Genomic DNA, 11580 nt, shown 5'->3' on the forward strand with positions numbered 1-11580 from the left:
CCTAAAATACAAGGGCTGAAAAATGCTATATTTCTAGGGTACCCTACCTACAATATGGAGCCCTAAATAAAAGGACCAAATATAATGACATCCTAGTCTAATATGTACAAAGAGAATTGGACCCAAACTTGGCCCATGGGCTAAAAAATCTACCCTGAGGTTCATGAGAACCCTAGGGCCTTCTTCAGCAGCTCTAGCCCAATCCTCTTGGAGCCTCTTGCTCATGGCTCTAGTGACTGGTGCCTTCCTAGTGAGGATTGCATCAATGAGTGACATTTACTCATTTTTTGAAAATATATCATTGAATTCTTTGTTTGGCTAGTGGTCATCATAGTGGGGTCTCATTGGATAGTACAAAGCTTTGCTCATCTGATAGTTGATGTATTTTTTATAGGTTTTTTTTCCATGATATCTTTTACTCTAAAGAAAGAAAAGGAAAAATAATAGTAGTATATGCTTTTCATTTTGGTGATGAGATTTTTATAGATGTCACATCATTATACGCATATGGTTGCGCTTATCTGTTGCTTATTTTTGCTGCCTCCAATCTGGTTTGATTTTTATGGGTACATGTACAATGTTTACTATAGTTCTATGTATAATTAACCATGACATAGATGGGAAGGGCAGGAAATTATTTTGAGCTTGCTAAATTATTGGGTGAGCTATAAAGCCAAATCAATGTTTTGTCTTTTGGTAGGTGCAAATTAATTTAATAAACATGTGATCACATTGAGAACTAATTATTTTTGCTCGTTTTTTTTAATAAGTCGTGTCTTTTCGTGGAACAAGCTTTATTTACTTTCACCCCCATACTTAAAACTTAAAATTTAAACTTTTGTTCTCGATAATCTAACAATAAGTCATCAGTCAGTTTGACCAATTTTAGATCTCATGATTCCAAAGTTTCCCATAAAAAATAAGTTGTCAAACTTTTTGGTAATGTGTGAAAAAAAAATACACACTAAAATATAAAAAATAAAATTGTCTTCCTTCTTGCTGAGACCAAAAAACAATCTTATTATATTCCAAATTAGAATCAATAGCATTGAGTGAATTTTTAACTTGTGAAAGAGGAAGTTTGAATTTGAAAGTTTTATGCCTGTTTAGGTGTCTATTGGACAGGATGAAGCAAGCTATTTGCTCTGCAACATACGAATATTATTTATCTTGGGACTCGTGTCATGAGGTTTTATATTATAGTTTTCAAAAATATACATGGGCTACAATCAGAACAATCAGTTGGGTTCATGACTGAGTTGAGTCGTATTAATTTATGGTATGTAGGCTAATAGATTTAGACTCCAATCCAAAGTTGTCATGTCATATGTTTTGAACTTTGGTCATTCCTAAATGTCTAGGCTTTATAAATTGAAGTAGAATATTGATTTATAATGTAAAATCATCTTATTGATTCACTAGAAAATGCTAATTTCTAAATTTCAAGTAAAACAAGAAAAATATTTTAGTTGTCTTTTTATTCTATTTCAGTAAAAAATGTCCAACATTAACTAATTCATCTAAAGTTACTATCTCTCTGTCTCTCTGAGGTTCTCATAAATTTTTCTTTACACATCTAATCAACCTATTGTAGTGACAATTTTTGTTTGTGGTGGTTATCAGGCAAAGATACCAAATATTGAAAAGTGCTTAGACGTTGTTACTACATTGAAAGCTAAGAAGGGTACTAGTGAGGTTCGTTTGGAGCCTGCTTTTATTAACAAATTTTTGTAGTAAATATTATTGTGGTAAAATGATACTTAAAAGTTATTATCTTACAAAAATGTCTAGGTATTAGTGGTTAGATTAACTATTATTAGACAACTGAAATCTGAAATTCCATGCATCTTATTCTATCAATACATATATAATTGTCCTGACTCTGCCATATTTTGATATGTTGATACATCCTCAAGACTTCCAGATTCCTCAATAATATGTAACCAAAGCTCTAATTTTATGGCTTATGACCTTTGTTTAGGTGTATCCTTTTTTCCTAGTTTGCAGCTAGCATGTAGTTTCCTTACCTGTATTTTATCTTCCATGAAAAGTTGATGGCCTAGGTCCCCATGTTTAATTATTATTCCTCTAACTTGTTTTTTGGGTATAGTTTTTATAAGTACGTTATTTCATAATCTTCCTTGTACCTAAAATAAGTCTCTATATGCTTCCTTTTATCTTGAATGAAGAGTTAATTCACTAAAAAAAGTCACTATCCCTCCACTACTACCACCCCTTAAAAAAATCCAGGCTTAACTATTGCTATCCTTCCTAAAAGATTTAATTTTGATCACTTGTTAAACTATATCAAGCCACTTTTCTAGTAATCTATTAAAATCTTTTACTGCAAGTGAAAAACAAAAGTTATGCTAGAAATTGAAGATTTATATTTGACCCTAAATACAAGAACTTATTGCTGATTTTGAGGTATTAGAAAGCATCTATTCACGAGCATGCATAGAAGAAATTGATTTTGTGTGTTTATGGTTGGGAGCTAATGTTATGTTGGAATATTCATTAATAGATGTACTTGTATGTTAGTATTTAGGTGTTATTTCTATTTTTTTTTATTTCTTTAATAATGGGCTTGATATGTGTTACCCACTAGATTTCTACCTATACTATGTTTGACTGTCACCACGCATAGGGTTGTTATTGAGGAAAGGGTTTAGTTGCATTCACTTAGAGGGTAATATGATAAACTAGGGTAATTGATTCAACATTTGAATACTACTGTCATTTTTTTCAGTCTGTAGAATCATATTGATGCTGCCATATTGCTATGTTTTTAATGCAAGTATTATTGTCTTTTTTTTTTTGCTATAGCAATAAGTTTAGAAAGTGTGATTATGTATCTATCCATGCATCCATCAATATATATAATATGATTTTGAAAAAAATGACACTTTTTAAGATGGTTCTTTAAAAAACTATCTTAGAAAGTTGACTTTTTACGACGATTATTTAGAAAACCGTCTTAGTAAGATGAATTCTAAGACAATTTTTAAAGAATCATCTTAGAAAGTGTCCATTAACAAAAAAACACATTTTAAGACGGTTTCAAAGAGAACTGATATAATAATTGAGACTCTAAGATGGTTTAAAAATCGTCATGAAAAGTTAATGTTTTCCACGACTGTGGCTTCAAAGAGGTTCCATAACCGTCGTGAAATGTGCTAAAGAACCGATGTGGAAAATGCTTTTTCTAGTAGTGTCAACATGTCGTATTTTTGGAATTCAAAATTTGTACGCAGTACAAAAGTATCTCTTATAAAGTACAGGGAGTTATAAGGTTGACTTGATGGTTGAAGGGAAAGAGAGGAGGGAGAGATAATGAGTTTGAATCCCTTCCATTAACAACAATTAATAGGCTAACAATTAATGGGTTTTTGTTTCACGAAATCTTTTTTGTATTTCTAGGAATTTTATTCCCAGGAATATAACGTGGGAATATCATTATCGGTTATTTTAAAAAAATATGTCTGCTTACATTTTAATGTGAGTTTAATACTTTATTGCACTGACCATATAAAACAGTTTTACATTATCATCCAATCACAAATCACCATTTGAATTACTATAAGATAATCATTTTAAATCTCAACAAACTTACCATACATGGTGAGTTGAGATTAGATGACTATGTAAAACTTTTTACACTGTTGGTGCATAATCCTTTTTTCTCTTACAATATTCCCAAAAATAATTTTTAAAATAATTTAAATAAAAATAATAAAAAAAGAAGTTTCATGTACATGAAATTTCACTTATTAGAGAGAGAATTTTTCCTCCCTAATATTGTTTGCGAGGAAATTTTGTGTCGCTATATTAGTTCTCTAATTAGCGAGGGAATATTTCCCTCACTAATCTCATGACTCCCCTCACTTTTTCCTTGGAAAATCCCTCGCAAAATAGATGACCCAAAATAAATAATTTTCTCTCTAATTTGTGTCAATTTTTCTCGCTAATTTGTTTTAATTGTCTTTAATTTCTCCTTCGCAAGTCCATCTCTTTTCCTACACAAATTGGTTTGTCAAAAAATTGTTGCTCTTCTCTCATTGTTCCTTACAATATGTCCCTTGCAATTGCCTCATTGTTCCTTACCATTATTCTCTCACAATTATTTATTCATTATGCCTTCGCTGTTCCCTATAGCTATTTGCTCGTAATTTTTCTCAAGTTTGCCCATTTCCTTTCAATTGCTATTCTCTCACAAATCTCTTTCTTTTCCTTTGCAAATTCAATTTTATTTTATATTTTTATTTTAAAATAATTACTGACATGTGTTTTGATTAATGCAACAAAAAATAAATTTAAAAAGTATTATGATTCAAGCTAGCTAAAATTATAAATTTCAAACTGGTTGAAGATAACATGATTCAAAGTAACAATTAGAAAAATGCTTAAACATTGTCATCAAACTCTTATTGACTAGTCCTCTTTCAAGATAACTAAATAATAAACATTGTCATCAAAGTGCATAACAAATAAAATGCAACAATAAACACTTAAACATTGTCAACAAGTCTCATCTATTGTTGACTCTTACAACATAAATAAAAAGAGAAATTTAATCAAATTAAAGTGCAATTTTATCATTTATTTTGTCTGATGATGGTGTTGGATTCATGAAGACAGATGATATCTCTTTTCCAAAGAACTCCTTTTGTGCTTGCATCAGTGCTTGCATCTATAACTACATGTCCTCCATTTGTGCTTGCATATGTGTTTGCAATGATTGTTGTAGTGATTATGTCTATGTCTGCAACTATGTTTGCAATCTAAATAGCAAGACAATAGTAGCAAACAAATTAACAAAGAGAGTATCAATAAAAAAATACTTAAAATGAAGTTCTTAGCTTTTCTAGAGACATATTCCCCATTTTTTATCCACTTTGTTGAAAAATTCATTGTAAGTAACAAGGCATTGGTGCTTTGCCTCTTGTGATAACATAATAAGCAAACTCTTGCCAAGTAGATTTTAAAATTTTAACTCATTATCAAAATATAATCAATTTGAAAATACTACAAAACTATACAATTCAATCATACTAATCCACTTATCATCAATAAAATAATATCAAATCATTATGTTATGAAGAAACAAATGCGGATCTCAAGTCTATGAACTGCTTTAGATCTACCGTGTTCTAGCTATTGAGTGCCAGTGAGGTCTTTGTTCATAGAAACTTCTTGTTCATGGCATCACGAAAGGCAATAGGGCAACGAGGATGAGGACTCACATAAGTTGTGGCAGAGAATGATGACATCTTTCTTATAGGATTTTGAATCCATGAGTTGCCTTAGATTTATCGTGTTCTAGCTCTTGAATGTCAGTGAGGTTTGTGTAATTAGGAATTGCTTGTATACAACGTCGCAGAAAAAATATATTCTCCACAGCTCAACACTTAAAATAGAGCAAGCACCAAGAAATATATACTTTTTTGTTGCTCTTGATATACATTGGTAGGATGATAACGATATTTTTTTTTGAGGACTATATCAATACCACATACCTTTGTTATCCTATGGTGGGCACACCCAACGAAATATAAGATTTGACCTCTAAATTTTGATTACATTTAAATTAAATTCAAAATGAGATCTTATAGTTTCTAAACAATTGTTGCATTAATTTAAAAAAAAGCACAATAATTTTATTTATGTACATATTATACCAATAAAATTTTATAAACATAAATGTATACGAATATTATAATATAATATCATATTTAAATATTATAATACTACAATTTTATAATTTATTTTAAATATTATGACATTATAATTTTAAATTATTGATGTGGTAAAAAATGATTAAAAAAAGTTGGAAAACTATGTTAAATAATAAATTATATAATTTATTATTAGATGTTTTTATCATTATATTTATTGGATAAATTTTTTTTAAAACATATTTAAAATTAAATAAATAATACAAAATATGAATTAACTTTTATAGTAGTTGTTAGGGTTTTATTTCACGTTAGATTCAACTTATTGGTCAAGTTTAACACAATCATGATGTAGCAATTGAACTATCGTCCAGGTTGTCTCCCAAAGGAATAAAGGAGGGATTTCATGTAATAATTTAACTAAGAACTAGATTTTTGTATTTTTGTTTTGTGATTGTCATGAAATAAATAACATAAAATAAATTGCAATCAAAATTAAATAACAATAAAATAATTAACTAAAGATAGAAATACTAGACTTGATAAATGAATGTCTAGGTTTGGACTTGGAATTTGTTCAATCCATTGTACCTTCATAATTATCTACTCATCTTTTTTGCTCATCCCTAATTCATTAATATATTCTACCCCAACTCTTGCATGGTCGCAAATTCTAAACTATTTGCCCGATGCCCAATCCCTTGGACATACTGACACATGTAATCAACATTAATGGTCGAGAATTGGAGAGACTTAACAAAAATTATTCTATCCTTAGAGATAATCCCAATCAAATAATTGATTCATGTTCATGTTTGAACAAGGCTCACCAAAGCGCAAGCCAATTCCTGAATTCATTTATAAAATGGTCAATCAAATAAAAACATTAAGTACATAAACAAATAAAGAACTCATGATGAAGTATTGAATTGATAGAATTAAAGTGAAACAAGGTTCATCATTTCCTTTCCTAGGTGGAAGGAATTATACTCATAAAAATAATACAATGAAACCTAAAGTGTCTGATGTAGTAATGCAAACATTTAGTAGGTGGAAGTCTAAAATATAATTCTAAGAATTGCTCGAGACTTATACACTGTTACAATGAATGTCTAGCCTCCTATTTATAGAATTGTAACTAGGTTTAATTAAGGAGATAATCACAAGAAATTACAAACAAATAATATCTCTAATTAATTCAAGTAATTATCTTTTTCTTTCGTTGATTTGTTCTTGAAAAATATTTTGCTCTTGATTTTCCTAACTTTAATTTACAATTCTCGTAATTTCTTTTTCTAGAACTTTCTGTTGATTTTGGACCATTGGAGCTCTGACACTTAATTAAGCGGGATATTTTTGCTGGAAAACTAACAAAAAATCACTAAAAATAACTAAAACATAAAATGCCAAATAAACGTCACAAAATACATATAAAAATCCAATAAATTTGACATTTATCAACACCCCAAACTTAGAGTCTTGCTTGTCCTCAAGCAAGACTAACTAAAACAATAAAAGCTACTTAAAAAATGTAAGGATTCAAAAACAAAAGACAAATTAAAACTAAAGACTAAGGATACACAATGACAAGTTACATACACACTCTTCTTGCATTACCCTTTATTTAACAATTTTTATGTTCATGTGCTTCAATCAACTAAGTATGGTGCCCACATTCAACTTTTTAGCTCAAAAAATCAAATGCAATGTTAGAAATATGCAACCAGAATGACAATCAAATTTAATGTCATAGTAACTTGTCCTAACAATAAGTGTTTCACTCTTAAGCTTTTGACTTAGCTTTGGGTAAGTGTTTCACTCAATTCATAATTTAAGACACCACAATTCAACTTTGACTTTCATCTCAAGTTAATCAAAAAATCAAATGCATGCAAATATCACTAAGGACTTTCTTGGCTTGTAATGGGACTTGGCTAACAAGGAAAATTGGTTTTTTCTAGATATTCAAAAGTAACTCAAAGGAAGGAAAACATTTAGTCTATTCATTGGATTTTCATTCACTTCCTACCAATCCTTGCTACCCCTAATTTTTCAATTTCATACATACTTGTTTTGTCCTCAATTTTTGATTTTTTCTTTACTTTGCTTCTCTCTTGTTCTCCTTTATTTTTCTATTTTTTAGATGTTTTCTTTTTCAATACTTTACAAGAGAGAATGAGGATAATACTTTCAATCTTTTCTAGCATGATAACTTATTGGTACCCTTTATTTTGTTCTCTTTGAGTGGTGCATTGCCACTCCAAACTCAAAACTTTTCCCAATTCCTAAACATACTCTTATCCTTTAAGTTAAGGGTAATAGCAGATACATAAACATACAAATTTCAAGGTTATGGAATTAGAAAATAATACATCAATTAAGCTTAAAGTAAGGTGCATTGACTTTTTGGCTCTAGGCTTAACATGCAAACATGGCCTTGATCACTTCACTGCATATAATTGCAATCAATATACTAGAGATTTAGTCAAAGTCTACTATGTGTGAAACAAGAGTGCTCTCAATATATGTATCAATATAAGGTTCACTCATTCATCGAGCTAGGTCTACAAGCTACATCATTCATGGCAAACTCATTACACTTTTCAGTCAATCAATTCAATGGTTTTCACAATCAGCATATGAGTTCAACCACACAAAGAATGATTTAAGCACACAAATCTTTTATTCAAATATTTTTTTTGTTTAACTCATGTGGGGTTTGCAATAGAAAAAGGGTGATGTTCCTAATTCATGTGTTTCCTAAAAACTAAAACAAACTTCCTAAACATCAATCCTAAACTATTCTACTTAAACAAACAAAACATAAAACAAATAAAAAATTTTAAAAAAGCAAACAAAAATAAAAGCAATAAAAAGAAGGGGGATAGAAAAACTTCACTAGGGCTCAATGGCCCTCATCTCCATTGCCATCATGCGCAATTTCTTTCTCCATAGCTTCTTCTTGTAGAGCTGATGTGCCATCATTTTCTTCTATTTTCTAAACCCTTTTTGCACCATTTTAATTATTGATTGGTCTCAATTGTCAATTAATTAGGCAGTTTTATTATTTGGGCTCATTTAGCTAATTTGATGTTTTTAATCTAATTTCAGGAATTAATGAAACATTGGGCTTAATCCGGATTTTAGTTGTGGACTTGAAGAGGGCAAATAAAGCAACACTTACCTTAGTTAATTTCTAATTAGGAAATTTCGCAATTTTATTTTATGTTGTTCAGTGTTTATTTCGTTTTGGGCCAGAGTATTGTAATAGGGCCCAGTGACTTTGAGTGACTCTTTTTAAATAGCTGCCTTGGGATTCGTGCAGGGCATTCTGTTATGCTATTTTCATTATCCAGAGCTTTGGTTTTAGGTTTTCACGTTTTTCTGTTCCCTTGTTACAATTTTCGTTCTTAATGCAAATTTCCATTTTCTGCTTCTAATTACGAGTTCATTCGTGCTTCTTCTTCTACTTTCATTTACGTTTCTATTCATTTACGTTTCTGTTCATTTACGTTTCTGTTCATATTTCATTTGCGTTTTCTGTTTGAATCCATGGAAGGCTAGGTTTTCTGGTGTTGTTTCCTTTTGAGGACGAAGCCCAACTCTCTTTGAGGTTTCGCTTGTAATGTGGTTTCTTGGCAGTTTTCCCTTCACCAGTTATCCCAATTTCGTGAATATTAATCAGTGCATGCTTTGTGTTCGATTAATTGCCTCTGAGCCTAACTTGCGTTCATGCTTAATGGACGAAGGGCTAACTGGTGTATGTGGTGCCTAATCACGTATTGAAAACCCTAAGTTGATTTTCGCTTAGTAAATTGAAATAGGGTTGGATTAAGTGGTTGACTGTTAGGGACGAATTCTCCATAACCCAGGATAAGAGAATGGCTTCTGAATCAGAGGAAAAAACCCATTTTTAATATTAGTAGTTTCGTGTTCCAGTTTACTTGTTCTGCTCTTTAATTACCAAACAACCAAACCCCCCCCCCCCAATCGTTACTGTTACTACAAGTATATTATGAACATTTGGTTTGTCATTGCTTGTTGGGAAACGACCTAGGATCACTTCCTAGTTACTGCATTTTTCATGTTTATTTGATTCGGGTACGGCCTCGATCAAATTTGGCATCGTTGTCGGGGAGCAGTGTCCAAAGGTTCATAATAGCTAGCTAGTGTTGTATGTTTAATCCTTTCGTGTTTTATGTTTAAATTGTTAGTATTGTGTTAGTATGTGTGTTAGTGTTGTTTAGTGTCCTGGTATTTTGTTTAATGTGTGTTCTGTTTCAGTTTTCCCATTAAGCGTTTCCCCTGTTTCAGTCTTGGGTGTTTTGCTGTGAAGATTGTGCTTGCGGCAAAAACAGAGTAGTAGTAGAAATCAAATAGAGACGGATTTTAGCGACCACCCATGCTGAATTATTTGAGATTTTTTGTTTTAGTAGCTAGGGTTGTTATTTTTGGCTGATTTTTTTTGTGGTAACTTCTTTTAATCCATATTTTATGGGAAAAATAGCTAGAGCCTTTAGTTTGGTCAGATTTGAAAGTTCCAAAAAACTAGCAAATTTTGTGTTTGTCAAAAATTCAAACGGCCATAACTAGAAAAAAATTTCCTACGCCGTGGCAGCCAGCTGTAGGCCGGCTGAGGTCTCCATCGTCCAAAAAAAGTGATTCGGTCAAAAGTTTTTTATTTTTCAAGTTTTATTCACTTATTTTTCTTAACCTACCATTTTTAGCTTTCATAGTTAGACTTTGAATTTTTGTCTGAAATTTTTTGTGCTATCTTCTCATCATTTTATAGGGTTGCTCACAAAATTTCAAGTCATTTGGATATCATTTGAGTGTAGCTGTAGTTCAAACCTACACCTTTATTTACATGACAAGGCAACTAGTTGTGTGCATGCTGAATGTAGTGTATGACTAGAGGCAATCCATCTGACTTACAACCCTTTGATCCTGAGATAGATAGGACATTTCATAGATTAGTTAGGCATCATTTTATACCTTTTGATCATTCTGAGCCTTCCATAACTGGTGAATCTGTGCATTCTGTTATTGGTGATTTTGAACATCCTGATCTTGAGCATTATAATTTTGAGCATTTTGATTCTGAGCATTCTGATTTTGCATATTCTGAGAACATGGCACAACCTCCACCTCGTGAGAGGACTCTAAGGGAAATGGCTGCACCTGATTTCACCTACGAAAGCTTGTGCATCCAATACCCTGATGAGGATGTCCCATATGTTCTTAAAACTGGACTGATTCATTTGCTTCCAAAGTTTCATGGCCTTGCAGGTGAAGACCCACACAAACATTTGAAAGAATTTCACATTGTCTGCTCCACCATGAAACCCCCAGATGTCCAAGAGGATCACATATTTCTGAAGGCTTTTCCTCATTCATTAGAGGGAGTGGCGAAGGACTGGCTGTATTACCTTGCTCCAAGGTCCATCACGAGCTGGGATGACCTTAAAAGAGTATTCTTAGAAAAAATTTTCCCTGCTTCCAGGACCACAGCCATCAGGAAGGATATCTCAGGTATTAGACAACTCAGTGGAGAGAGCCTGTATGAGTACTGGGAGAGATTTAAGAAACTATGTGCCAGTTGCCCCCACCATCAGATTTCAGAACAGCTTCTTCTCCAATATTTTTATGAAGGACTCAGTAATATGGAGAAAAGTATGATAGATGCTGCCAGTGGTGGAGCCCTTGGAGACATGACTCCTGCTGAAGCCAGAAATTTAATTGAGAAGATGGCCTCCAACTCCCAGCAGTTTAGCGCCAGAAATGATGCCATAGTCATTAGAGGAGTGCATGAGGTAGCTACAAACCCATCTGCATCATCTGAAACTAAGAAGCTTGAAGGCAAACTGGATGCATTGGTTAACTTAGTAACCTAGCTGGCCTTGAA

General features: G+C 31.9%; 1 non-coding gene across 1 annotated transcript; it reads right to left on the reverse strand.

Annotated features, from left to right (window-relative positions):
* Positions 1-11185: 11185 nt before the first annotated feature.
* LOC114420796 lies at positions 11186-11292 on the reverse strand. The gene has a single exon (XR_003668429.1). It is a non-coding gene; the product is annotated as a small nucleolar RNA R71 (small nucleolar RNA).
* Between the last annotated feature and the right edge of the window lie 288 nt (positions 11293-11580).

The sequence above is a fragment of the Glycine soja genome, chromosome 7 (assembly GCF_004193775.1).
Source record: "Glycine soja cultivar W05 chromosome 7, ASM419377v2, whole genome shotgun sequence".
In the NCBI taxonomy this organism is placed as follows: domain Eukaryota; kingdom Viridiplantae; phylum Streptophyta; class Magnoliopsida; order Fabales; family Fabaceae; genus Glycine; species Glycine soja.